This window comes from Schistocerca serialis, chromosome 12, assembly GCF_023864345.2.
Source record: "Schistocerca serialis cubense isolate TAMUIC-IGC-003099 chromosome 12, iqSchSeri2.2, whole genome shotgun sequence".
NCBI lineage: Eukaryota > Metazoa > Arthropoda > Insecta > Orthoptera > Acrididae > Schistocerca > Schistocerca serialis.
Window position 1 is genome coordinate 178,261,160 of NC_064649.1, and position 27,628 is coordinate 178,288,787.

General features: G+C 41.5%; 1 pseudogene; it reads right to left on the bottom strand.

Moving 5' to 3' along the window:
- Positions 1 to 6,451: 6,451 nt before the first annotated feature.
- The window catches only part of LOC126428265 (sex-regulated protein janus-A-like), a 44,655-nt pseudogene continuing 23,478 nt past the window's right edge, over positions 6,452 to 27,628 (bottom strand).

Consider the following 27,628-nt stretch of genomic DNA (forward strand, 5'->3'; position numbering starts at 1 on the left):
AAAGATGCATTGCCTTTTTGACTTAACAATCAGTGTCAAATCATTGTCCCTCAAACAATCCTGCAGGGGTTTGACAACGTGAGACCATGGCTTTATGGAGCATCACCTACAATTAGCTGCCGTCTTTTCTGACATGATTTTAAATCAATGCTATCATCACTGTTTCTTTTGCTTAGGGTTTTGAGTCTAGGAATGATGCAAACAATCAGCAGTTTATTTCTTTCTTACGTGATCTTTTTTCTCCTCCCTAGCCCCCTTTCTTCTTTCATTTGGTAGCCGTGAGCAAATTGAATATTCCTGATTTTGTTTGTATTTATTAATCTGTTTGTGCCCCTAATTCTTAAAAGACTTCATTATGACACTAATACTCTGAAGCAGCAAATTTGGGAAAAAGAGCTGCATTCATTTATGCTGTTGTAAAATGGAGGAATTGGTTGTAGTTGGAAAAAAAAATCTGCCTTTTACAGCTGCTGATTTTTGTCATTTATTTTACGTAGCCCACCCATGATCTACAATCAGGTCTTCCTTTTTATGTTGTATTTTTTATAAGAATGTTGAAATATAGATGATTGTTATGCATCTTTGCAGCAGCTAAACTTGAATATTGTACTTAAAAATGTTATTTGTTGTCTTTTTTAAATTAAATTGTTATGTTTAAGAAGTGAATTAAATAATTGTTACCTGTGACATAATTTTGTAGCAGCTAAAATTAAATGCTGGTCTTCAATATTTTAATTGTTATAGTTTGGGGTATGATTGTTGTAATTAGAAAATGAATGTGTGCCTTGTGCACTATGTTGTTACAGTAATTTGGAGTTTATTTTGTACATCATCTGGTGTAAATTATAAGAATTTAAGCAAAAACTTCTGTCTCTCAACAGCTTTCTTAATAACACTATTCCAGTAACTGGATATGCATATTGAACTATCTGTGTTGTATATTAGATTCGATGACCTGTACCAAGGCAATATTTTGCGGTTGCAAATTTTCTTGACTATTATTAAGTGTGTGTGTGTGTGTGTGTGTGTGTGTGTGTGTGTGTCGCTTATGCCCTACATACGAGTCCTCCAAGCTACTGATGATCTGACCAATGTACGACATGCCAAAATGCTACGGCTGCATGGGGAGATACAATTAAATCCCATCCCCCCCCCCCCCCTCTCTCTCTCTCTCTCTCTCTCTCTCTCTCTCTCTCTCTCTCTCTCTCTCTCTCTCTCTCTCTCCCCCCTCTCTCTCAAAGATCGGCAGGTTCTGGAATCTAACACAGAAAGAATTTAATCACGGTTTCTTTTTCATCTCTATCATACAATGTAGTCCAATTTTTTGCTAATACAGAAATAACATTTTGTGATTTATGTTGTGTACTCTTCAAAAGATCTAATGATGTCCTCATTCCTTTCTTATAAACAAAACAAGAAAAAACTGACAATAATTGTTGTTAAAATAAAACACAGAACAGTGTCTCCATAGCATCAATGAGAACATCCTTTCAGCACCTTTGACCCAGGCAGTGAACACAGCAGCGGTCAGTCTATGACTTGCAGCAGGTGAATCCCAGTCAGCTGCATTGCTCATGCACCCCACATAAATAATAATAAACAAAATCTAACAATACACATAACCAAGGCTTGATTTGTGACAGTATACTACCGCTGATGACGAAAAAAATTGGACCCAAAGATTTTGAGATGTGGTACAATAGAACTTTTGCTCTAGTTGAAGCGGTAAGATGCAAATGTTGTATTCACACTTTTAAAAAGCTCAGAAAAGTGTTATAACTTTTTCAGAAGTCTAAATCAAACTATGGAAACTCTCTGTAGGAACTTAGAAATATAGGAAATGATAGAGTGCTACTTACCATAAATACATGTTAAGAAGTCTATTTTTTTTCTTTTAACAAATCTAGCACTGCATATTACTGCCAAATTAGTCATTACCTATGATTGCCCCAGTGGCAGAAGTATGTATAATAATGTCAAAACGTTTGTGACACTACACACTAGGAGAAGCTCAAGTTTCAGATACACATTGATTGCGTTCTTGATGATGCTATCTACATGTTCATCCACACTCTGAAAACCACTATGAAGAGTATGACAGAGGGTACATCTCACTGTACCAGATATTAAAGCTTGTTCATGTTTCAAGGCCATTTAAATCTTTCTCTGCATGCTGTAATTAATCTAATATTGTCCTCACGGTTCCTATGGGAGCAATAGTTACAAGGTTGTAACATATTCCTAGAGTCGTCTTTTGGTAAGCATACTTTCTTAGGATAGTGTACATCTTATCCTGAAGCGTCTGCCAATTCAGTTATTTCAGCATCTCTGTGACACTCTCCCTTGGGTCAAACAAACCTGTGACCATTTGATCTGCCCTTCTCTGCATGCATTCAATTCCCCATTAATCCATTTTGATACAGGTCCCACACATTTGAGCAATATTCTAGGATGGATCACACAAACGATTTGTAGAATGACTGCATTTCTATGGTATTCTACAAAAAAAAATCTCACTCTTTCGCCTGCCTTACCCCTGAGTAGGCCCATATGACTGTTCATTTCATATCCCTACAAAGTGCTTCACCCAGGTAATTGTACGAATAGACTTAATCCAAGCAAGACATCCTGATACTGTAGTCATACCACACTGCGTTTTCTTCATTTTGCAAAATGCACGATTTTCCATGTCTGAACATTTAAAAGAAAGTTTGAAATTATCAAGATCTGACGAATGTTTGTACAATTTCTTTCAGACTGTACTTTATTCTAGATAAATGCACTATCTGTGAAAAGAGTGCTTTACTATTAATATTGTCTGCAAAGTCATTAATGTACATGAACATACCTCTCTGTGACACATCTGAGGTTATTTCTACATCAGATGATGACTCCCCAGCCAAGATAACATTTAAGTCATTCCTACCAAAATATCCTCAATTCCAGTGACAAATTTCACTCGATACCCCTCACGGTAGCAATTTTGATAATAAGCATCGATCTGGCACTAAGTCAAAAGCTGTTCAGAAATCGAGAAATACTGCCTGCACCTGTCGAGTCAGGAAGACTAAAGTTTTAAGGTCAGGTTGACAAAACAGATTTTTAATACTCTTGGAAACAACCCTAAAGTTTCTGATGTACTACAGGGGAATGACAAAGGGATCTTTGGCAGACTAGATTAAATCTAGGCGGCATCTCAGACCGACCAGAGTTACAACTTTAAAGGCTTCTACGCTGAGCAAATACAACGGGCTGTTGGAGGAAGAATGCAAAGGCAGCTTCTAGTAATGTGCAATTGCTATTCTGCGTGGTCTTTAATGGCCATTATCAAATTTTAAAAAATTAAGAATAACAATAACACAGTACACAACAGGAAGGGTACAGCAGACTTTCCCTGATTGTTCCTTACATTACCTTTCCTTGATTTTTTTTTTCTTTATGATAATGTTTCTAAGTCTTTCCTGGTTTCCATTGAAAGGTTTGGATTGTTTCAAAGATTAATTTACACATTTTTTAATATTTTAATGTATTCTAGGACAGGAACTCAAAGAGCACAAGTATAAAAAAACTGCATGTAGGACATTCATGTAAAGCTTCCCATTTTTAACTGCTGGGTAATGACAGTCTATTTTGTTACAAGAAAATGAATCAGGACTTAGTTCTCCAGAGGTGATACTATTATAAGGAGTTGTGATGGAAGAACATGAGTTCCAAACAATGGATGCCTTGGATCTGTTTGCTGCTGCTTCTTTTTAATCTCTGCTGCTAATCCCATGAGTGAAAGATCTCTACCAATGCAAAAGTAGATTTGAATGACATCAAGTTTCTTCTCTTGTCGATAGTTGTTTCTACTGAAGAGAAATGAGTCTGGTCATCTTTGTCCATTTGCAGTAGTTCAAAGGTGTCGTAGCACCTGACACGTATGCTTGAAAATAACAAACGATCAATATTGTAATTAACAAAAGTATTGTCAGCAGTAAGCAGTATTTATCACATCCAAAAAGTTTGTAAAAGCTGTGGACCCTTGTTTTATCATGTCAATCCATTTGTGCCAATGGCTAACAGAGTACCATTCACCATCATGTCAAGTGGCAATAACAGTTTGCTTGCATCATAAATATTGAGTGTCAAAAGTTAATTCTAACAATATGAAATAGGACAGATTGCTACTCACCAGTTAGAGCAGGCAATGTGCAGCAGACAAGCATACTGAAAAAAAAAGAAACTGTCAGATATTATATACTCAAAAAAACACTTAGGTACTGAAGGAATTATCCAAATACCAAATAGGGCTGAAATCAGTAAATGTGACATACATGTGAAGACAGAAAAATAATTACAGTTTCAGAAAAAACTGGGTGATTTATTCAAGAGAAAGAGCATCACAAATTGGATGAGATGGTCCACCTCTGGCCCTTATACAAGCTTGGCTCTGGCTGATAGAGTTGTTGGATGTCCAACAGAGGGACATCATGCCAAATTCTATTCAAATGTCACTGTAGATAGTCAAAATCCCGAGGTGGTCTAACGGCCTGCCCATAATGCTCCTTACATTCTCAATTGGGGAGAGATCCAGCAACTTTGCTGGCCAAGGTAGGGTTTGACAAGCATGAGGACAAGCTGTGTGCGGACAGGCTTTATCTTGCTGAAATGTAAGCAATGTAAGGCTTGCCAAGAAGGGAAACAAAATAGGATGTGCAGCATTGTCAACAGACAACTATGCTGTAGGGGTGACATCCATGTCACCCCTACAGCATAGTCGTCTGTTGACCAAAAGGGATTTGTTATGAAAAGAAATCACACCCCAGATCATCAGTCCTGGTAGTTGGACCGTATGGGATGTGACATTCACGGTGGTATCCCACCGTCTGGGGGGTCTTCAGACACATCTGTGCTGATCATTGGGGCTCAGTTCATAGTGGGATTCATCACTGAAGCCAATTATATTCCAGTCAATGCAATTCCAGACCAGGGACGTGCCTGGGGACACACCAGATAGCAGTGCGATACCAACCTGGCTGCTGGCTGCCATACAGCCAAACGAGGACTGATGGTCTACTGTGCCATTTCTTTTCATAACAGGACCCCTTTGGTTGTCATCTGTGTCACCATTACAACACAGACATCTGTTGACGATATTATAAACCCCGTTTTGTTTCTCTTCATGACAAGCCATCATTTGCTTACATTTCAGGAAGATAATGCCTGCCCACACACAATTCGTCTTCATACTTGCCACACCTTATCTTTGCCAGCAAGGTCACGGAATCTCTCCCCAACTGAGTATGTCTGGGGCATTATGGGCAGGGCCACCCAACCAGCTCATGATTTAGACAATACAATGTGCCACTTGGATAGAATTTGGCTTGATGTCCCTCAGTAGGACATCCAACAAATCTATCAATGCCAAGCTTGCTCAAGAGTCAGAGGTGGACCAACTTGCTCAATTTGTGAAGCTATTTCTCTTGAATAAATCAATCAGTTTTTCTGACATTGTAATTTTTTATTTTTTTTTTTTGTCTGTGCACGTACATCACATCTACATATTTCCATCCCACACAGATAATTCTTTCATGCTGCATAATGTTTATTTTTATCTTACGAGTGTAATCTAATGGACAGAGCCCACCTCAGCATAGGGAGTCTCTGCTGGTTGGGAGTGTGGAGGTGGACAGACAGAGAGAGGTGTACTAGGGGGACAGTAACAGTGTGTGAGATTGGAATGGGAGCAGTGGAGGGCATTGAGGTGTGGGGCCACAGGAACGAAGCCTAGAAACTTTAGCTGCGACATATTCTTCACTCCTGTAAACCCCGTTACCTAAACCTTTGCTAGTCTCTCTGTCTCACATATCTAGGCCTTTACCTGCTCCCACCCCAGCCTCACACCACCACACCTGCTTGATGAGGACTGTCCCATACTTTCTAATATCTAAAAATCTTCCTTCAATGTGCCAGTCTGCCACTCAGTGTCTCCTCTAGGTGGGGAGCAGAAAGCTATCCTATTTCATATTATTGTTATTCCATCCCAGATTTCCCAATGTTTAAAAATTAATTTTACACTTGCCGTAAAGTATTACACAAACACTAAGTGGTTATTTTTTCTGATTTTCAAATTATATTTTAATCTCATTTTTGTCCCTTTATCTAATCAACTTTGCAGTGTGAGATTTCTGACGAAAGTACGAGTTATTCAGAAAGTAGGTAAAAAGTAGTGAATTCTTCCTTTGAATCACTCTCACTTAGTCTCAGGCGCGAGCAAATGTGTGTACCCGTATATGCATTTAGCTGTATCAAATTATCTTCCCCAACACACAAAATGGGGGTCATTATTCATTTTATCTTGAAAGTATGTGTGAAACGCACTTTCCACAAAAAGGCTCAGATGCATAACTCTCAAAATATGTGTTTGAACAATAGGTCTGGAATTTTTAAAGACAAGGCGAAGAAACCATTGGATTGTATAACTTTTTTATTAATCACAAAGAAACAACATGATTCAAAGACATCAACAACAGCAATGGACGTTCAAGTGAATTGTCTGCCTCCAATTCTGATCACAGAGAAACACTCCAATAGGAAAGAGGGCACAACATCCAGCTCCATTTTCAAAAGCTGCAATGTCAAATATTACAACCTGTAACAAAAAAAGGTCATGTGATAAATATTGTTTACATATCGATTACAGTAACAGAGGCATATATGATCTAATAGGAAGGGGGGAACAGAAGGGCAGGACATGGGGAACAATGAACAGATGAGATGTGAAACCACGGTAAGTTAATAGTGGTGATAATGCCAGTTAATTACATGTGTGGGAAAAGCAACCACTCTTGCAATTCAGAGCTACTCTTGTTTCTGCAACTGATCTTCCGTTCTTTCATTGTTCCTATTTTTCTCATATTAATAATTCTAGTTATAGAAGGTTTTCTAACTAAAACCTTATTAGCATTTTGTAATGAAACCGATAAACAATACAGTCACATTCTCTAATGGAAGAACACAGTACATCGCGTTCGTAAATAACTTGATCCAACAAAACTTTTTATATGAGTATCTCGACATTCATTACATGACATTTAATTTTAAGTATCAATACAAACACTTACATAAAACATTATTTACACTCAAAACCCATTATTCAAAACTGATGTCCATATGTGTAACTGTTTACAGTAGCAATTATTAATATAGTTACTATTGCTAGCTTTAATATGGATTGTTAAAAAGTTTAGAAATGTTAACTTAAAAATGAACTGTAAGCAAAATCTTTTCTGTTAAAAAGTTAATGTTGAAACCACTGGAGAAACATTATAATGTATTATTGTAGTCATCATGTACACTGAAAAAAAAAAAAAAAAAAAAAATTGCAACACCAAAAAGTAATTAACGTAGAGTAATGAAATTTCAGGAATATATATGTTTAAGTAACTTATTTAAGTGATTAACGTTGCAAGATCACAGGATAATATAAGTGCAAGATACACCATTGCAAATGTGATACAGTAATACATTGAAATCCAGTGTAACTGCCCGAATGTAAGCATGCAAACGTGCATGCATTGTGCTGGATATGAGTTTGTGGGATGAAGTTCCATGCCTGTTTCACATTGTCATCGAAACAGGGATGGTTAATGCTGTTTTTGGGAGACACTGGAGTTGTTCGACGATGTCCCGTGTGCACTGAATTGGAGCCAGACCTGGTGATCAAACAGGTCAAGGCAACATGTTGACGTACTGTAGAGTATACACCCATGCCTCCATCTTTGCTACCCTCCCTGTTTACCTCTACCCTGTTGCTTCATAACCTGGGTTGTGAGTAACTGAATCCACTTTCTCTTCTTCCCCTTCTTTCCCCTCTCTCCTCCCTGATGAAGGAACAAAGTTCCAAAAGCTAGGATACGTAAATTTTCTGTTATGTTTTGTGTATCTATTGGCTGTACTGGCCAGCCCCTCTATCTCTTTGTTAGTATTTGTTTCACGTCTTTATATGAGATTTTCCATCATCACAATAATGTTAGTTTATAATTTATGGACAGCCTAATCCATTATTTCCTGTCACGGTTTGAAACTTTAGTAAATCATAATTTTTGTCTTGGTAAAATAAAGGTGATTAGATGTTTCCCTCATGCACATGTAAGAGACTCTCAGTTCACATCTACGTTTATAATCTGCAATCCACCAGGAGGTGCATGGTACAGGGTAAGTCCCATTGTACCAGTTATCAGGGTTTCTTGCTGTTTCATTCATGTATGGAGCGTGGAAGAATGATTGTCTGAATTTGTCTGAATGCCTCTGTGTGAGCAGTAATCATTCTAATCTTATCTTCACGACCCCTGTGAGAGCAATATGTGGGGGGTTGTAGTATATCCCTAGAGTAATCATTTAAAGACAGTTCTTGAAACTTTGTTAATACACTTTCTTGGGATAGTTTACACCTGTCTTCAACAGTCTGCCATTTCAGTTCCTTCAGTATCTCTGTGACACTCTCCCATGGATTAAGCAAACCTCTGACCATGCTGCCTTTCTTTGTATACATTCAATGTCTCCTCCTAGTCTTATGTGGTACAAGTCCCACACACTTTATCAATAGTCTATGGTGGGGGGGGGGGGGAGGGGGTCACACGAATGACTTGTAAGCATCTCTCTAGTAGACTGATTGCACTTCCCCATTATTATACCAATAAACCAAAGTCTACAACCTGCTTTACCCACAACTGAACCTATGTGATCATGCCATTTCATATTCCTACAAAGTGTTACACACAGGTATTTGTACGAGTTGGCAGATTCCGACAGTGACTCACCCATATTATAGTCACAGGATACTAAGTTTATACATTTCTAAACATTCACAGCAAGTTGCCAATCACTGCACTATGTTGAAATCTCATCAAGATCTGACTGAATATTTATGCAGCTTCTCTGAAATAGCACTTCATTACAGATAACTGCATCATCTGCAAAAATCCTGATTTACAGCAAGGTCATTAATGGACAAGAACTGCAAGGGCCCCAACACACTTCCCTGGGGCACACCTGAAGTTACTTCTACATCTGATGATGACTCTCCATCCAAGGTAACATGCTGTGTCCTTCCTATCAAAAAGTCCTCAATCCAGTCACGAATTTCACTTGATACCCCATATGATCGTACTTTTCACAGTCAGTGTAGGTGTGGAACAGAATCAAATACTGTTAGGAAATCAAGAAACACTATCTACCTGTTGCCTTGATCCAACGCTTTCAGCAAGTTATGTGAGAAAAGTGACAGTTGGATTTCATATCATCTATGTTTTTGAAAACCATGCTGGTTGATATTGAGAAGGTAGTTCCGTTCGAGATACCTCATTATGTTTGAGCTCAAAATATTTTCTAAGAATCTACAACAAATCGATGTCAAGGCTACTGGATGGTAGTTTTGTCACTCCTACAACCCTTCTTCTAGACGGGTGTGATCTGTAATTTTTTCCAAAAACTGGGTAAGGTTTTTTGGATAGATTACAGTGAGAAGAGAGGATAACTCAGCCACAAATTCAATATAGAATCTGACGGCGATTCCATCGGGGTCTGGAGCTTTGTTTAATGATTTCAACTGTTTCTCAACACAACTCACACTAATACCTATTTCATTCATTTTTTCAGTGTACTAGGATTGAATTGGGGCAGTTCTCCTGGGTTTTTATTTGCAAAGGAACATTTGAAAATTGAGTTCATAATTTCAGCTTTTACTTTGCTACCCTCAATATCAGTTCCTGTCTCACTTGCTAGGGACTGGACACTAACTTTTGTGCCACTAACAGGCCTTACATACGACCGGAATTTATTTGGATTTTGTGAAATGTCATTTGACAGTATTCTGCTACAGTAGCCATTGAAGGCTTCATGCATTGCTCTCTTGACAGCCAAACATGTTTCATCCAGCGTCTCTCAATCTATAATCCTACACTTTGTTTTACACCTATTATGCAGTAATCTCTGTTCCTTTAGACGTTTTCTTTACAGTGACTGTATACCACGGAGGTTCCATCCCATTATGAACTGTTCTACTAGGAACCTATCTACTCAGTGCATGGTCAACTGTTCTTTTCAAGTAGAGGAAGAGCACCTCTACATGCTCCTGACCTGTCCTGAAAGTTTCAAGTTCCTCACTGAGATAAGATAATACTAATTTCTACTTAGTTAACTGAACGCATAATAAGAGGATCCTCACGACACAGTAAATAACTGTGCGTCAGTCGGGTGTGGCCAATGCGGAGCCAACAAACGACGACTAAGTCCCTGCGGGTGGCTCGCAGGGATGACCGCCAAACAGTCGTCGTCTCCTTGATATGACGGAGTTTGTTTGGCACGGGCAGGTTGCGCCATTCAGTGTCCCAGAAATCGAAAACTTTGCGGCGTAATAGTGCCCGCAAATCAGTCGCCGGGAGGCCAATCTCCAGAGGTGGTTTACTGATGGCCTCTTTCACCAGGCGGTCAACATTCTCATTGCCGGGGATCCCAACATGGCCTGGGGTCCACACAAAGACCACAGAGTGGCCGCTACGTGCAAGAGTATGCAGGGACTCATATACAGCCATCACCAGACGAGAACGAGGGAAATACTGGTCGAGAGCTCGTAAACTGCTCAGGGAATTGCTACAGATAACAAAGGACTCACCTGAGCAGGAGTGGATATACTCTAGGGCACAAAAGATGGCGACCAGCTCAGCTGTGTAAACGCTGCAGCCATCCAGCAAGGAACGTTGTTCAGAATGGTCCCCTAGAGTAAGCGCATATCCGGCACGACCAGCAACCATCGAACCGTCAGTGTATACAACGCCAGAGCCCTGATACGTGGCCAAGATGGAATAAAAACGGCAGCGGAAGGCCTCTGGAGGGACGGAGTCCTTCGGGCCCTGTGCCAAGTCGAGCCGAAGGCAAGGCTGAGGAACACACCATGGGGGTGTCGCAAAGTGGCCCGGAAAGGAGGTGGAACTGTAAAAACCCTAAGCCCGGAGAGAAGCCCTTTGACGTGGACTGCGATCGTACAACCTGACCGGGGCCGACGTTCAGGAAGATGGACGACCGATTGCGGGAACAGGAGACGATAGTTTGGATGCCCGGGCAAGCTAAAAACATGGGCAGCATAAGCGGCCAGTAAATGTTGGCGCCTCAATCGCAGTGGAGGGACACCTGCCTCCACAAGTATGCTGTCCACAGGGCTGGTGCGGAATGCTCCTGTCACCTGTCGAACCCCACAGTGGTGAACGGGGTCCAGCAGTTGCAACGCTGAGGGCGACGCTGAGCCATACGCCACACTCCCATAATCAAGCCGGGACAGCACAAGGGCTTTGTAGAGCTGCAGCAGCGTATTACGATTGGCACCCCAAGTTGTGTTGCTGAGGCAGCGAAGGGCATTCAGATGCTGCCAGCACTGACGCTTGAGTTGACGAATATGTGGAAGCCAAGTAAGCCGGGCATCGAACAGCAATCCCAGAAAACGGTAAGTGTCAACAACCCTGAGCATGGCATCCTGAAGATAGAGCTCAGGGTGGGGATGGACAGTTCGACACCGACAAAAGTGCATAAAAAAAGTCTTCGCAGGAGAAAATTGAAACCCATGAGCTAGGGCCCATGCCTGCGCCTTGCGTATGGCCCCCTGCAACCTACGTTCTGCAACACTAATGGTGGAGGAGCTGAACAAGATGCAGAAATCGTCAGCTTATAACGTGGGTGAGACAGACGACCCAACTGCTGCTGCAAGGCCATTAATGGCCACAAGGAAAAGGGGCACACTCAATACTGAGCCCTGTGGAACGCCGTTCTGCTGGATATGAAGTGAACTATGGGATGTGCCAATTAAAACGCGGAATGTCTGAACAGATAAAAAATTCTGAATAAAAATGGGGAGAGAGCCCCGGAGACCCCACCCGTGCAACGTGGCGAGTATATGGTGCTGCCACGTCGTGTCATATGCTCTGGAGAGGTCGAAAAAGACGGAGACAAGGTGTTGGCGCCTGGAAAAAGCAGTGCGGATTGCAGACTCAAGAAAGACCAAAGTATCGGCGGTGAAACGGCCCTGACGGAAGCCGCTCTGGCACTGAGCCAGAAGACCCCGAGACTCGAGCAGCCAACACAGCCATCGACACACCATACGTTCCAGTAGCTTGCACAGAGTATTTGTCAAGCTGATGGGTCGATAGCTATCCACAGTAAGCGGGTCCTTACCAGGCTTCAGCACCGGAATGATGGTACTTTCTCGCCACTGCGACGGAAAGACACCATCGCCCCATATGCGGTTGAAGATGGCAAGAACACATCGCTGACAGACCGGGGACAGGTGTTTGAGCATCTGATTGTTGACACCATCTGGCCCAGAGGCTGTATCGGGGCACTGTGCCAGGGCGCTTTGGAGTTCCCACAAACTAAATGGGGCGTTATACGTCTCAGGGTGGTGAGAAGCTAAAGAAAGCCGTTTGCCTTCCTCCCGGCGTTTAAGCGCGCGAAACGCAGGCGGGTAATTCCCCGACGCAGAGGCCCGAACATAGTGCTGTGCGAAATGCTCGGCGATTGCATCAGCATCGGTGGATACCGCCCCGTTGATGGTAAGCCCTGTTACACCTGTAGAGTGCTGCACTCCAAAGATGCGCCGAATCTTCATCCACACCTGGGAGGGTGAAGTACGGGAACCAATGGTGGAAACGTACCTCTCCCAGCACTCCTGTTTCCGCCTCTTGATGAGCCGCCGTGCCTGAGCACGGAGACGTTTGAAGAAAATGAGGTTCTCCAAAGACGGGTGCCGCTTATGTCGCTGAAGAGCCCGCCGACGTTCTTTAATGGCTTCAGCGACCTCCAGAGACCACCAAGGCACTGCCTTTCGCCGGGGGCACCCTAACGAACGAGGAATGGTACGTTCCGCAGCGGATACAATCACTGCAGTCAGTGTCTCAACCGCCACATCGATGGTACCGTGGGGGAGAGATGCTACAGTGGCAGCAGAGGAGAATGTTTCCCAGTTTGCCTTGCTAAATGCCCATCTAGGCAGGCGTTCATGGGATCGACGCTGGGGTAGTGAAAGGAAGATGGGAAAATGGTCACTACCACACAAGTCATCATGGACTCTCCAGTGGACCGATGGTACAAGCCCTGGGCTGCACAACAACAGATCTATGGCCGAGAACGTGCCATGCGCCACACTGAAATGCGTGGCAGCGCCAGTGTTTAAGAGGCAGAGGTCAAGTTGGGAGATGAGATTCTCGACATCTCTGCCTTGGCCAGTAATCTTCGATCCACCACACAGGGGATTGTGGGCGTTAAAATCCCCAAGGAGAAGAAAAGGCGTGGGAAGTTGGGCGACAAGAGCAGCCAATTCGGTCAGGGAGACTGTACCACCTGGAGGGAGATAGACACTGCAGACGTTTAAGTCCTGGGTAGTCCTTACGCGGACAGCCACAGCTTCCAAAGATGTTTGAAGGGGCACAGGAGCACTATATACAGAGGTAAGGACATACACGCAGGCTCCACCTGACACACTATTGTAAGTGCTTCGGTTGCAGTAATAACCCCTGTATCCACGGAGGACAGGGGTCCGCATTGCCGGGAACCAGGTTTCCTGGAGAGCAATGCATAAAGCAGGTGTCAAGCTTACAAGCTGACGTAGCTCAGGTAGATGGCTAAAATAACCGCCACAATTCCACTGGAGGATTGTACAAAGCGTGTCCTGTAGAGGCATTCAGGCACTGAAAAGGCAAATTACTGGGCAGGGTCACATGCTACCACCGACTGAGTGACGGATGTCGCTACGGCCATCGTTTCTGAGGAGACGGCGAGATCCAGGTCATCAGGGGACGCAAAGAGCTCGACCTCATCCTCAGAGGCTGAGCTGACAGGAAGCGTTGGTGCGGGAACCACTGGGTCCTTATCCTTCTTGGAGAGGTTCCTCTTCTCTCTCTTGTCTTTCGGAGGAGGGTTGGCATGCTGGGTGGGCTTTCCTGACGCATTATCAGGAACAGAGGAAGAGCGTGAAGCCCTTCGACCAGCAGCTGGTGGCTTCTTCAGCCACTGGCTAGTGTCTTGTGAGACACTGGGGAAGTCCTTGGAAGGGACTCCCCCAAGGGATCCCTTCCGAACAAGTGAGGCCGGAGGAGGCTGTTGCGTCTCTGGCTGAACAGCCGGAGAGAGATGTCGCTTCCCCGGCTGAGGAGCCGGAGAGGGCTGTCGCCGCTCCAGCTGAGAGGTGGGGACCGACGTCCCCGGTTGCTTGGGGCGCACTGCTCCCAAACTGTGTGTTTTGGGAGCAGTGGAATAGAGAGTGGCCCCCACCGGTGGTGGGGCAGGTGAAACGTGACTGTTCGGTTGGCCAACTGTCAAAGGAGTCTTTGCAGGAACTGGTGGCTGCAGTGTTACAGCAGCATAACTCCTCAACATAGGTGTGGGGTTGAGCCATTCTAATTTCTTCCTCGCCTCTTGGTAAGTTAAATGGTCCAGGGTCTTAATTTCTTGTATCTTCCGCTCTTGATGGTAGACTGCACAGTCTGGCGAGCAGGGAGAATGATGCTCCCCACAGTTAACGCAGGTGGGAGGTGGAGCACACGGAGCACTTGGATGCAAAGGTTGTCCACAATCGCGACATGTGGGGCTGGCAGTGCATCTGGAGGACACGTGTCCGAATTTCCAGCACTGGAAGCATCGCATAGGGGGCGGGACATAGGGCTTGAAATCGCACCGGTAGATCATGACCTTGACCTTCTCAGGCAAGCAGTCGCCCTCAAAGGCCAGGATGAAAGCACCGGTAGCGATCCTATTATCCTTGGGTCCCCTAAAGACACGACGAACGAAGTGTGCACCTCGTCGTGCCAGGTTCTCCCATAGCTCGTCATCAGACGGTAGCAGAAGATCTTTATGAAAGATAATCCCCTGGACAAAATTTAGTGACTTATGGGGAGTGACGTTAACGGGTATGTCACCAAGCTTCTCACAGGCGAGCAACGCCCTTGACTGTGCAGAGGAAGGTGCTTGTATCAAAATGGCCCCGCTCCGCATTTTGGAAAGAGAGGCCACTTCCCTGAACTTATCTTCAAGATGGGTCACAAAGAACAGAGGCTTAGTCCCCAAAAATGAATCCCCATCAGTTCTGCTGCACACAAGATATCACGGTGAATATGGCTCCTGTCTGTCCGCAGCCCTGCGTCCCTCCCAGGGCGTGGCTAGGGAAGGGGACGATTTGGGGTTACATGCCACAGCGTTAAAGTCTACTTTATTGCGCTTAGAGACGTTGGTGGTCATGCGACCACCGGATTGAGATTGTACCCATTTCACTGCGGGATATCCACCCCGATGCCACCCACTCCGACCAGGTGGCTCTCCCCACGGGTGGCACCCAGCCACAGCAAAGGCCACCTAGCAGGATGGCCGTTGCCGGGAGTCCTGATGCCCCGGAGAGACGGGCATCTACTCCTTGGCTTACGTGGGGAGGCGGCAGCTCAGGCATCGGCAGTACGATCCCTGTGTTGTCAGGGGGCTACAACCTAGCGGGTACATGACGACCCCACCACAACGGGCTGACTACCGTGCTGGATTTTGGGTGCCATGGGTAGTCCATAGTGATCGTGGGTGCAGATGATGATGCACTAAGGGCGTAACTTACACAATCCATCAGGTGTGCATGCCCAAAATGAGGGATGGAGGGTGCAGTTACGACGCCCAGACGATAAAGAGTGCCAAGGTCTTAGGGCACAGAGGACTGATGGTGCACCACGTAAGGGGTCCTTCCCCAAAAGGCTCTTACTTCTGTTGAATTTGGAAAAATGGAGGTCAAACCCTAATGGGGACCATCACATTAAAGGCCGAAACAGTTGAGACTCCTTTTAGTCGCCTCTTACGACAGGCAGGAATACCGCGGGCATATTCTAACCCTCGAACCCGCAGGGGGGAAATGGACACAGGCAGACAGTGTTTGTTGGTAATGAGGATCACCCTGTGGCTAAACTTGCCTTGGTGCACAGCCAGCACATCTTGGCACAGTGTTACACCGTCCGGGTTATCTGGATACTTCCCACTAACACCAACCTGTCAGAACTCCAGAGATGGGAACTTGCCCTTCAGTATATCCTCTCTTCTCGTTATCCGCCAGGCCTCAACCTCCGCTAATTTCAAGTTGCCGCCGCTCGTACCTCACCTGTCTTTCAACATCATTTTTGCCTCTGTACTTCTGCCTCGACTGACATCTCTGCCGAATCTCTTTGCCTTTGCAAATGTCTGCTTGTGTCTGTGTATGTGTGGTTGGATATGGGTGTGTGTGCAAGTGTATACCTGTTCTTTTCTCCCCCTAAGGTAAGTCTTTCCGCTCCCGGGATTGGAATGATTCCTTACCCTCTCCCTGTGTGTTTTTCCCTCTATTATATAAATATAATCATACTATCATTTATTGTTGATGTGCCCCATTCATGTATACACGTAATATACAGAGAAGAATTGCATTTTATGTTCTTTATATCTGCTTTTTTCATATTCTATTCGAATTTTACGATTCCAACAGGATAAAAACATGACGCGTAAACTTACATTTGAAGAAATTCTAGCAGAACTAGAGAACCATCAAGAGAGTGACGATGAAGATGATATACAGAATTGGCGATTATTCCACCCGATGCAGATGTAATAACAGATGAAGAAGACACTGACGAAAATGTACTGTTGTACAAGATGACGCCGGTACTTTAGAACTCACAACCAGCTGAGATGAAGTTAATGCTACAGTTGTACATCCAGAAGCCAAAAGAAGGAAAGCGTTGGGAGGTGGAGGAGAAAGTGGTATGTTATCTACAAAAAAATATATATGTAAGTGGTATAAATGTCAACCAACGTACACAAACAATAGTGAACCAGGGAAGAGCAACAAACATTATGATGCGGAATGTCTAGAAAATAACACAATGCCCCAAGTGTTTGAGGATTTTTTTTCTGAGAAACTAATGGATACTATTATTGAACAAAGCGAAATTTATTCTTGCCAACATAACAGAATAAATTTTCTGCTAACCAAAGAAGAACTAAAATTATTTATTGGCGTACTACTTCTGAGTGGTTATCATAAGCTTCCCCACAAGAATAAGTACTGGGAACAGGCTCCTGATGTCGGTGTTCCTTTAGTCTTCAACTCTGGGTCAAGAAATAGGTTTGGGAAATAAAGAGATTCATTCATCTCAATGACAACTCCAAAATAGACAGAAACGACAAGATGTACAAACTGAGGTTATAATTTGAAATGCTGAAATAGGAATTTGGTAAATTTGGCGTATTTCATTCAGAACTCTCAACTGATGAAATAATGGTACATTATTATCGCAAACATTCAGCTAAACTGTTTCTGAGGGAAAAGCCTATCAAAGTTGGATATAAAATTTGGTGTCTTACAAGTTCCAATGGCTTTCTTTATAATTTTTCACCATACTGTGGCAAGACTGACAACAAACAGGAGCCTTTAGGTGCAAGGGTAATAAATGAACTAACCAGCATGATTCCAGAATCAGAGTATCCGAATTATAAGCTTTTCTTTGACAACTTTTTCACCAGTGTTGACACACTGATCACACTCGGAAAGAGTAAAATGAAAGCTGCAGGAACAATAACAGAGATCCGAACTAATGCATGTCCTTTGATTGACTCGAAAAGAATGGCAAAAGGAAGGAACGAGGATTCTATGACTACAGATTTGACAAAGAGAATGAAGTTCTGGTTGTGAAATGGAGTGACAACAAACCAGTATGTGTAGTGACAAATAACAGTACTATTATTCCTCGAGTTCTACAAAAAGATATTCACGGGCAAAAAAAAAAAAGGAAATATCTGTTACACTGCCACATATCATTGAAGAATACAATGCCCATATGGGTGGCATATATCTACTGGACAAGCAGATATCACTTTATAGGACGAGGATAAGGTCAAAGAAATGGTGGTGGCCATTATTCACACAGATGATATATATCTGCGTAGTAAACACAGGGCGTGCATACCAAATTGCTAACTCTAATGAGAAGCTCTTACTTTTGGATGTCCGACAGAGAATAGTGATGTTTTTTCTATCAAAGAAAAAAGGATCAGTACCAAAACAAAGAGGACCACAAGGAAGCAAATTGATGGGAGAACGGGTGAGCACAGATGTACGACTAGATCCAGGAAATATTTTCTTTGTGCCAAGTAAAACACAGAAGAGATGTGCTTACTGCAAGAAAAAAACAACAAAAATTTGTGATAGGTGCAATGTTGGTGTACATGACAAGTGTTTTGCTTCATTTCATACTGAATATACATTCCATAACATTAAAATATTCTTCATTTAATGTTTGTGTTGCTTCTTACAATATTATGCATGGAGAATAAGATTGTGAATTTGGATAGCGCATTTGGCCAATGTCCCAAAAATGGGACTTCTGTAGTTTTTGTTCTAATAAACTGAAACTTTTCAAAACAACTTTTTATTCAATTTATCACTCAATGTAACATGTTTATGTATAAAAGTTTGCAAAAAAAAGATCCAATAGAGTTTTGGCCAGTAAAGGGTTAAGGGAAAACCAGATGTAACACAAAATGTCTGGCAGAAAATCTGCTACAGGAACTACATCACAAACCCCGACTGCCCACAGATTATGCAAAGGACAATGGTAACTTCCCCCCCATGAACCATGGACCTTGCCGTTGGTGGGGAGGCTTGCGTGCCTCAGCGATACAATTAGCCGTACCGTAGGTGCAACCACAACGGAGGGGTATCTGTTGAGAGGCCAGACAAACGTGTGGTTCCTGAAGAGGGGCAGCAGCCTTTTCAGTAGTTGCAAGGGCAACAGTCTGGATGATTGACTGATCTGGCCTTGTAACAATAACCAAAACGGCCTTGCTGTGCTGGTACTGCGAACGGCTGAAAGCAAGGGGAAACTACAGCCGTAATTTTTCCCGAGGGCATGCAGCTTTACTGTATGATTACATGATGATGGCGTCCTCTTGGGTAAAATATTCCGGAGGTAAAATAGTCCCCCATTCGGATCTCCGGGCGGGGACTACTCAAGAGGATGTCGTTATCATGAGAAAGAAAACTGGCATTCTACGGATCGGAGCGTGGAATGTCAGATCCCTTAATCGGGCAGGTAGGTTAGAACATTTAAAAAGGGAAATGGATAGGTTGAAGTTAGATATAGTGGGAATTAGTGAAGTTCGGTGGCAGGAGGAACAAGACTTCTGGTCAGGTGACTACAGGGTTATAAACACAAAATCAAATAGGGGGAATGCAGGAGTAGGTTTAATAATGAATAGGAAAATAGGAATGCGGGTAAGCTACTACAAACAGCATAGTGAACGCATTATTGTGGCCAAGATAGATACGAAGCCCACACCTACTACAGTAGTACAAGTTTATATGCCAACTAGCTCTGCAGATGACGAAGAAATTGAAGAAATGTATGATGAAATAAAAGAAATTATTCAGATTGTGAAGGGAGACGAAAATTTAATAGTCATGGGTGACTGGAATTCGAGTGTAGGAAAAGGGAGAGAAGGAAACATAGTAGGTGAATATGGATTGGGGGACAGAAATGAAAGAGGAAGCCGCCTGGTCGAATTTTGCACAGAGCACAACATAATCATAACTAACACTTGGTTTAAGAATCATGAAAGAAGGTTGTATACATGGAAGAACCCTGGAGATACTAAAAGGTATCAGATAGATTATATAATGGTAAGACAGAGATTTAGGAACCAGGTTTTAAATTGTAAGACATTTCCAGGGGCAGATGTGGACTCTGACCACAATCTATTGGTTATGACCTGTAGATTAAAACTGAAGAAACTGCAAAAAGGTGGGAATTTAAGGAGATGGGACCTGGATAAACTAAAAGAACCAGAGGTTGTACAGAGATTCAGGGAGAGCATAAGGGAGCAATTGACAGGAATGGGGGAAATAAATACAGTAGAAGAAGATTGGGTAGCTTTGAGGGATGAAGTAGTGAAGGCAGCAATGGATCAAGTAGGTAAAAAGACGAGGGCTAGTAGAAATCCTTGGGTAACAGAAGAAATATTGAATTTAATTGATGAAAGGAGAAAATATAAAAATGCAGTAAGTGAAACAGGCAAAAAGGAATACAAACGTCTCAAAAATGAGATCGACAGGAAGTGCAAAATGACTAAGCAGGGATGGCTAGAGGACAAATGTAAGGATGTAGAGGCCTATCTCACTAGGGGTAAGATAGATACCGCCTACAGGAAAATTAAAGAGACCTTTGGAGATAAGAGAATGACTTGTATGAATATCAACAGCTCAGATGGAAATCCAGTTCTAAGCAAAGAAGGGAAAGCAGAAAGGTGGAAGGAGTATATAGAGGGTCTCTACAAGGGCGATGTACTTGAGGACAATATTATGGAAATGGAAGAGGATGTAGATGAAGATGAAATGGGAGATATGATACTGCGTGAAGAGTTTGACAGAGCACTGAAAGACCTGAGTCGAAACAAGGCCCCCGGAGTAGACAATATTCCATTGGAACTACTGACGGCCGTGGGAGAGCCAGTCCTGACAAAACTCTACCATCTGGTGAGCAAGATGTATGAAACAGGCGAAATACCCACAGACTTCAAGAAGAATATAATAATTCCAATCCCAAAGAAAGCAGGTGTTGACAGATGTGAAAATTACCGAACTATCAGCTTAATAAGTCACAGCTGCAAAATACTAACACGAATTCTTTACAGACGAATGGAAAAACTAGTAGAAGCCAACCTCGGGGAAGATCAGTTTGGATTCCGTAGAAACACTGGAACACGTGAGGCAATACTGACCTTACGACTTATCTTAGAAGAAAGATTAAGGAAAGGCAAACCTACGTTTCTAGCATTTGTAGACTTAGAGAAAGCTTTTGACAATGTTGACTGGAATACTCTCTTTCAAATTCTAAAGGTGGCAGGGGTAAAATACAGGGAGCGAAAGGCTATTTACAGTTTGTACAGAAACCAGATGGCAGTTATAAGAGTAGAGGGGTATGAAAGGGAAGCAGTTGTTGGGAAGGGAGTGAGACAGGGTTGTAGCCTCTCCCCGATGTTGTTCAATCTGTATATTGAGCAAGCAGTAAAGGAAACAAAAGAAAAATTCGGAGTAGGTATTAAAATTCATGGAGTAGAAATAAAATCTTTGAGGTTCGCCGATGACATTGCAATTCTGTCAGAGACAGCAAAGGACTTGGAAGAGCAGTTGAATAGAATGGACAGTGTCTTGAAAGGAGGATATAAGATGAACATCAACAAAAGCAAAACAAGGATAATGGAATGTAGTCTAATTAAGTCGGGTGATGCTGAGGGAATTAGATTAGGAAATGAGGCACTTAAAGTAGTAAAGGAGTTTTGCTATTTGGGGAGGAAATTAACTGATGATGTTCGAAGTAGAGAGGGTATAAAATGTAGGCTGGCAATGGCAAGGAAAGCGTTTCTGAAGAAGAGAAATTTGTTAACATCCAGTATTGATTTAAGTGTCAGGAAGCCACTTCTGAAAGTATTCATATGGAGTGTAGCCATGTATGGAAGTGAAACATGGACGATAAATAGTTTGGACAAGAAGAGAATAGAAGCTTTCGAAATGTGGTGCTACAGAAGAATGCTGAAGATTAGATGGGTAGATCACATAACTAATGAGGAAGTATTGAATAGGATTGGGGAGAAGAGAAGTTTGTGGCACAACTTGACCAGAAGAAGGGATCGGTTGGTAGGACATGTTCTGAGGCATCAAGGGATCACCAATTTAGTATTGGAGGGGAGCGTGGAGGGTAAAAATCGTAGAGGGAGACCAAGAGATGAATACACTAAGCAGATTCAGAAGGATGTAGGTTGCAGTAGGTACTGGGAGATGAAAAAGCTTGCACAGGATAGAGTAGCATGGAGAGCTGCATCAAACCAGTCTCAGGACTGAAGACCACAACAACAACAACAACAACAACAATGGTAACTTCCGAAAATTCTCAAAAATACACATTTATTTGCATTGATATACAATGTAATTCAGGGGTGATGTATACTTTGGCTGAGCTGTGAACCACAAATCATTGATTTGCTACGTAAATTACATATACAAAACACTGGTAGCACTAACTTACAAAGTATAGTTTTGCAGGCATCTCAAAATTCTGAAACTAAACTATTTCTCACATAATTGGACAACAAAATAAGAGACAGACTATTTTGAATGAGGATGATAGGCATACTGTTCTAAAAATTTTTGAAAGAGCACAATTTAGTTTAAGCCTACAATTGACGCTAATAGTACTAGTTTATCACGGGATTCCCAAATGTTTGAAATTTCACAACATATCAGAATTCAAACAAGTATCGATACAATCAATGAAAAATTATGCAGAAGTGACATGAACAGCAAAATATACAAATATAGAACTTCAAACAGACACATTATCTAGTACAAACAGTCCCCACATAAGGGAAAATTTCTAAGTCAGCTTTATTTAAATGGGCAAATAAAATAAATAACAAAACTGGAAATTGTCCCTCCTCTTGCAATGAATTGCTACTGGACAACTGCTTTTGTACATTAAATGGAGAGTACAGTACACATCTAATTAACACCAATGGATTTCTTTTCGCAGAATAACAATCTTCGGATACTGTACTGCATAGTGTGGGAATTCTGAGACATTCTGGGTTGCTGCAGAGTGATTCATTTTCTAAAATAGACAATGTGTAGTGGTGTACACTGTTAACACACTAGGCATATTACACGGGCCACTTGTTCACTCCTTTTGTACACACATCACTTAGACTGAGGTAGCAATGGAGTTTAAAAGAAGACATTCATACATGGCACTGAATTTAAGATAGAAGTGAATTTAAAGCAGTATTTGGAATCTCTTCATGCAATAAACCAACAGTCTGCTGCTGATTTAATGATTTCTGAGACACACTCTTCAAGACTGAAGTCAATAATGACAGCCACTACTGAAAGAAACTAGCTTCACCTCTGGATAATGATGACTGAAGAGGACAGCTTCCCACTGCCTCTACCAACAAAATGAATGCAATCTTTGAATCAGATCAGAACTAGTTTGTTGAGTTCCTGCATGGCAATCTTCAGATCAGAAAAATAGTTGTGAAGATCAGAAAAATAGTTGTTAGATACAACACCTTTTAACACTTCAGTAAAAAAACTTGCTGCTAAATCCTGATAATAAACAGTTGAAAAATTTGATTCTCAGCGGTCAAAAGCAGCATACAATAACTAATGACAGAAAACAACTGTACCAATCTTAGAAACAAACATGTGATAGACCTTCTCAAACACACCCATATGGCAGAAGTGAAAAAGAGGACACAAAAATTATTAATGTCATTGGATGAAAATGATATTTTTCAACTTAAGATAATAGAGTTACTAAAAATATTTTTAATTAAGCAACTAGTTTCAACTCGAAAAGCCATTTTTCGGTTTACACACATAGCGAGGTCCCACAGAAATAAAAAGGCAGCAAACTCACACTATGTGCTACTGTTCATCATGGCTTACAAATTACAGTAGAAATGCTACTGTTTGTTGTACTTTAAAAACATTTAAAATGACTTTTTGGGCCAGAACTACCTGTACAGGGTGATTCAAAAAGAATACCACAACTTTAAAAATGTGTATTTAATGAAAGAAACATAATATAACCTTCTGTTATACATCATTACAAAGAGTATTTAAAAAGGTTTTTTTCACTCAAAAACAAGTTCAGAGATGTTCAATATGGCCCCCTCCAGACACTCGAGCAATATCAACCCGATACTCCAACTCGTTCCACACTCTCTGTAGCATATCAGGCGTAACAGTTTGGATAGCTGCTGTTATTTCTCGTTTCAAATCATCAATGGTGGCTGGTAGAGGTGGCCGAAACACCATATCCTTAACATACCCCCATAAGAAAAAATCGCAGGGGGTAAGATCAGGGCTTCTTGGAGGGTAGTTGACGTTCAGGTAGTTACGGACAGATAAGTGCCAATGTGGTGGTGCTCCATCCTGCTGAAATACGAATTATTGTGCTTCTTGTTCGAGCTGAGGGAACAGCCAATACTCTAACATCTCCAGATACTGTAGTCCAGTTACAGTAGCACCTTTGAAGAAAAAGGGACCAAAATCTTTATTGGCTGAAATGGCACAGAAAACGTTCACCTTAGGCGAGTCATGTTCATACTGAGTTGTTTCCCACGGATTCTCAGTGCCCCATGTACAGACATTGTGACGGTTGACTTTCCCGTTAGTGTGGAAAGTTGCTTCATCACTAAACACAATCTTCGAAACGAAAGATTCATCTGTTTCCATTTGAGCAAGGATAAAAACACAGAAATCGATTCTTTTAATCTGATCAGCTGCAGACAGTGCTTGAACCAATTTCAGACGATAAGGTTTCATAACTAACCTTTATCGTAGGACTCTCCATACAGTTGATTGTGGAATTTGCAGCTCTCTGCTAGCTCTGCGAGTCGATTTTCCTGGGCTGCGAACAAATGCGTGCTGGATGCGTGCTACATTTTCATCACTCGTTCTCGGCCGTCCAGAACTTTTCCCTTTGTACAAACACCCATTCTCTGTAAACTGTTTATACCAACGTTTAATATACCACCTATCAGGAGGTTTAACACCATACTTCGTTCGAAATGCACGCTGAACAACTGTCGTCGATTCACTTCTGCCGTACTCAATAACACAAAAAGCTTTCTGTTGAGCAGTCGCCATCTTAGCATCAACTGACGCTGACGCCTAGTCAACAGCGCCTCAAGCGAACAAATGTACAACTAAATGAAACTTTATACCTCCCTTAATTTGCCGACAGATAGTGCTTAGCTCTGCCTTTTGTCGTTGCAGAGTTTTAAATTCCTAAAGTTGTGGTATTCTTTTTGAATCACCCTGTATAATTAAGGAGAGGTCTTATTAAAATACAACAGCTTAAATGCAAAAAATATCACCTTCATTCATTATGAAGGTTGTCGTAATGTCAGAGACATTTTGAATGTATCACGCATATGTAAATTTAATTACCTGAGCAGATCAGTATCCTTCATCACTCCAAGTAATGTTGTAAACAGGATATGCAGTCTTCAGAATTTCTACTGTCTTGCTGTGGTCTGCCTTCCCAAACCCCTGAAATGAAGCAGTCTTTGGGTATTTTAAAACTAAAGTACAATTAAACAGTGTGCTACATATCACAATAATAATTAAACACTAAAACGAGAACTCTTAACTACAACTACATCATAAGTAACCGATGTGCTTGTACGTACACTAAAAATGCATCTAATACAGAGCACATGAAACCGTAAAGCAATCTGAAATTTTCTAAACCACACATCACAACACAAAAGCAGCAGAAAAAGGGAGTGTGTAAAGACCTTCAGAACAGATGTGCAATATGCAGCATCAGAATTGGCATTGTACACAACACTGAAACACAAGCAGCAGTAATCGTGCAAAAACATTAAACACGTACCCACAATCTGCAACTGTATTAACTGTGTTAAATGAAACAGGTAGGTTACAAAATGTGTGAAACACAGTCTGAAAAGTATAAAATAGGTGCGAGGGGTACAGAGGAATCATTTGGTCTGCTCCAAGTGCAAGTAATTGTTGATTTGAGTAATTATGACAACTGTCCTGGCAACTGGAAAAAGTCTTGTAAAAACACCAGGCTCACCACAATTCATGTGCTGCCGTAACTATACTCAATCAAAAGATACAGAAGCTGGTAATAGTAATAATAATAATAATAATAATAATAATAATAATAATAATACAGATTAAGTGTGGAATATACCAAGGAGACTCATTAAGTCCTTTCTGGTTCTGCCTTGCTCTGAACCCACTATCCAACATGCTAAATAATACAAATTATGGATACAATATTACTGGAACATACCCACACAAAATCACACATTTGCTATACATGGATAATCTAAAACTACTGGCAGCAACAAATCAACAACTCAACCAATTACTAAAGATAACAGAAGGATTCAGCAATGATATAAGTATGGCTTTTGGAACAGACAAATGTAAGAAAAATAGCATAGTCAAGGGAAAACATACTAAACAAGAAGATTACATATTGGATAACCACAGCGACTGCATAGAAGTGATGGAAAAAACGGATGCCTATAAATATCTAGGATACAGACAAAAAATAGGAATAGATAATACAAATATCAAAGAAGAACTAAAAGAAAAATATAGACAAAGACTAACAAAAATACTGAAAACAGAATTGACAGCAAGAAACAAGACAAAAGCTATAAATACCTATGCCATACCAATATTGACCTACTCATTTGGAGTAGTGAAATGGAGTAACACAGACCTAGAAGCACTCAATACACTTACACGATCACAATGCCACAAATATAGAATACATCACATACATTCAGCAACAGAAAGATTCACATTAAGCAGAAAGGAAGGAGGGAGGGGATTTATCGACATAAAAAACCTACATTATGGACAGGTAGACAATTTAAGAAAATTCTTTCTAGAACGAGCAGAAACTAGCAAAATAAACAAGGCAATCACTCATATAAATACATCGGCTACACCACTGCAATTTCATAACCACTTCTACAACCCTTTAGATCACATAACATCAACAGACATGAAGAAAGTAAATTGGAAAAAGAAAACACTACATGGCAAGCACCCGTATCATCTAACACAGCCACACATCGATCAAGACGCATCCAACACATGGCTAAGAAAAGGCAATATATACAGTGAGACAGAAGGATTCATGATTGCAATACAGGATCAAACAATAAACACCAGGTATTACAGCAAGCATATTATTAAAGATCCCAATACCACAACGGATAAATGCAGACTTTGTAAACAACAAATAGAAACAGTAGATCACATCACAAGCGGATGTACAATACTAGCAAATACAGAATACCCCAGAAGACATGACAATGTCGCAAAAATAATACATCAACAGCTTGCCTTACAACATAAACTTTTAAAACAACACATTCCTACATACAAGGATACACCACGAAATGTACTGGAGAATGATGAATACAAATTATACTGGAACAGAACCATTATAACAGATAAAACAACGCCACATAACAAACCTGATATCATACTCACCAATAAAAAGAAGAAATTAACACAACTAATCGAAATATCCATACCCAATACAACAAATATACAAAAGAAAACAGGAGAAAAAATTGAAAAATACATCCAACTGGCTGAGGAAGTCAAAGACATGTGGCATCAGGATAAAGTTGACATCATACCAATTATACTATCAACTACAGGAGTCATACCACACAATATCCACCAGTACATCAATGCAATACAACTACATCCAAACATATATATACAGCTACAGAAATCCGTAATTATTGATACATGTTCAATTACCCGAAAGTTCCTAAATGCAATATAACACATACCGTACAGTTAAAAGGAAGTGACGCTTGATCAAGGTCCGCGTCACTCCATTTTTAACGGACTTAACGTCTGAGAAAGTGAAGGTAATAATAATAATAATAATAATAATAATGTCATAAAATTATGGGACAGAAGATTCTCTCTCTCTCTCTCTCTCTCTCTCTCTCTCTCTCTATCTCTCTCTCTCTC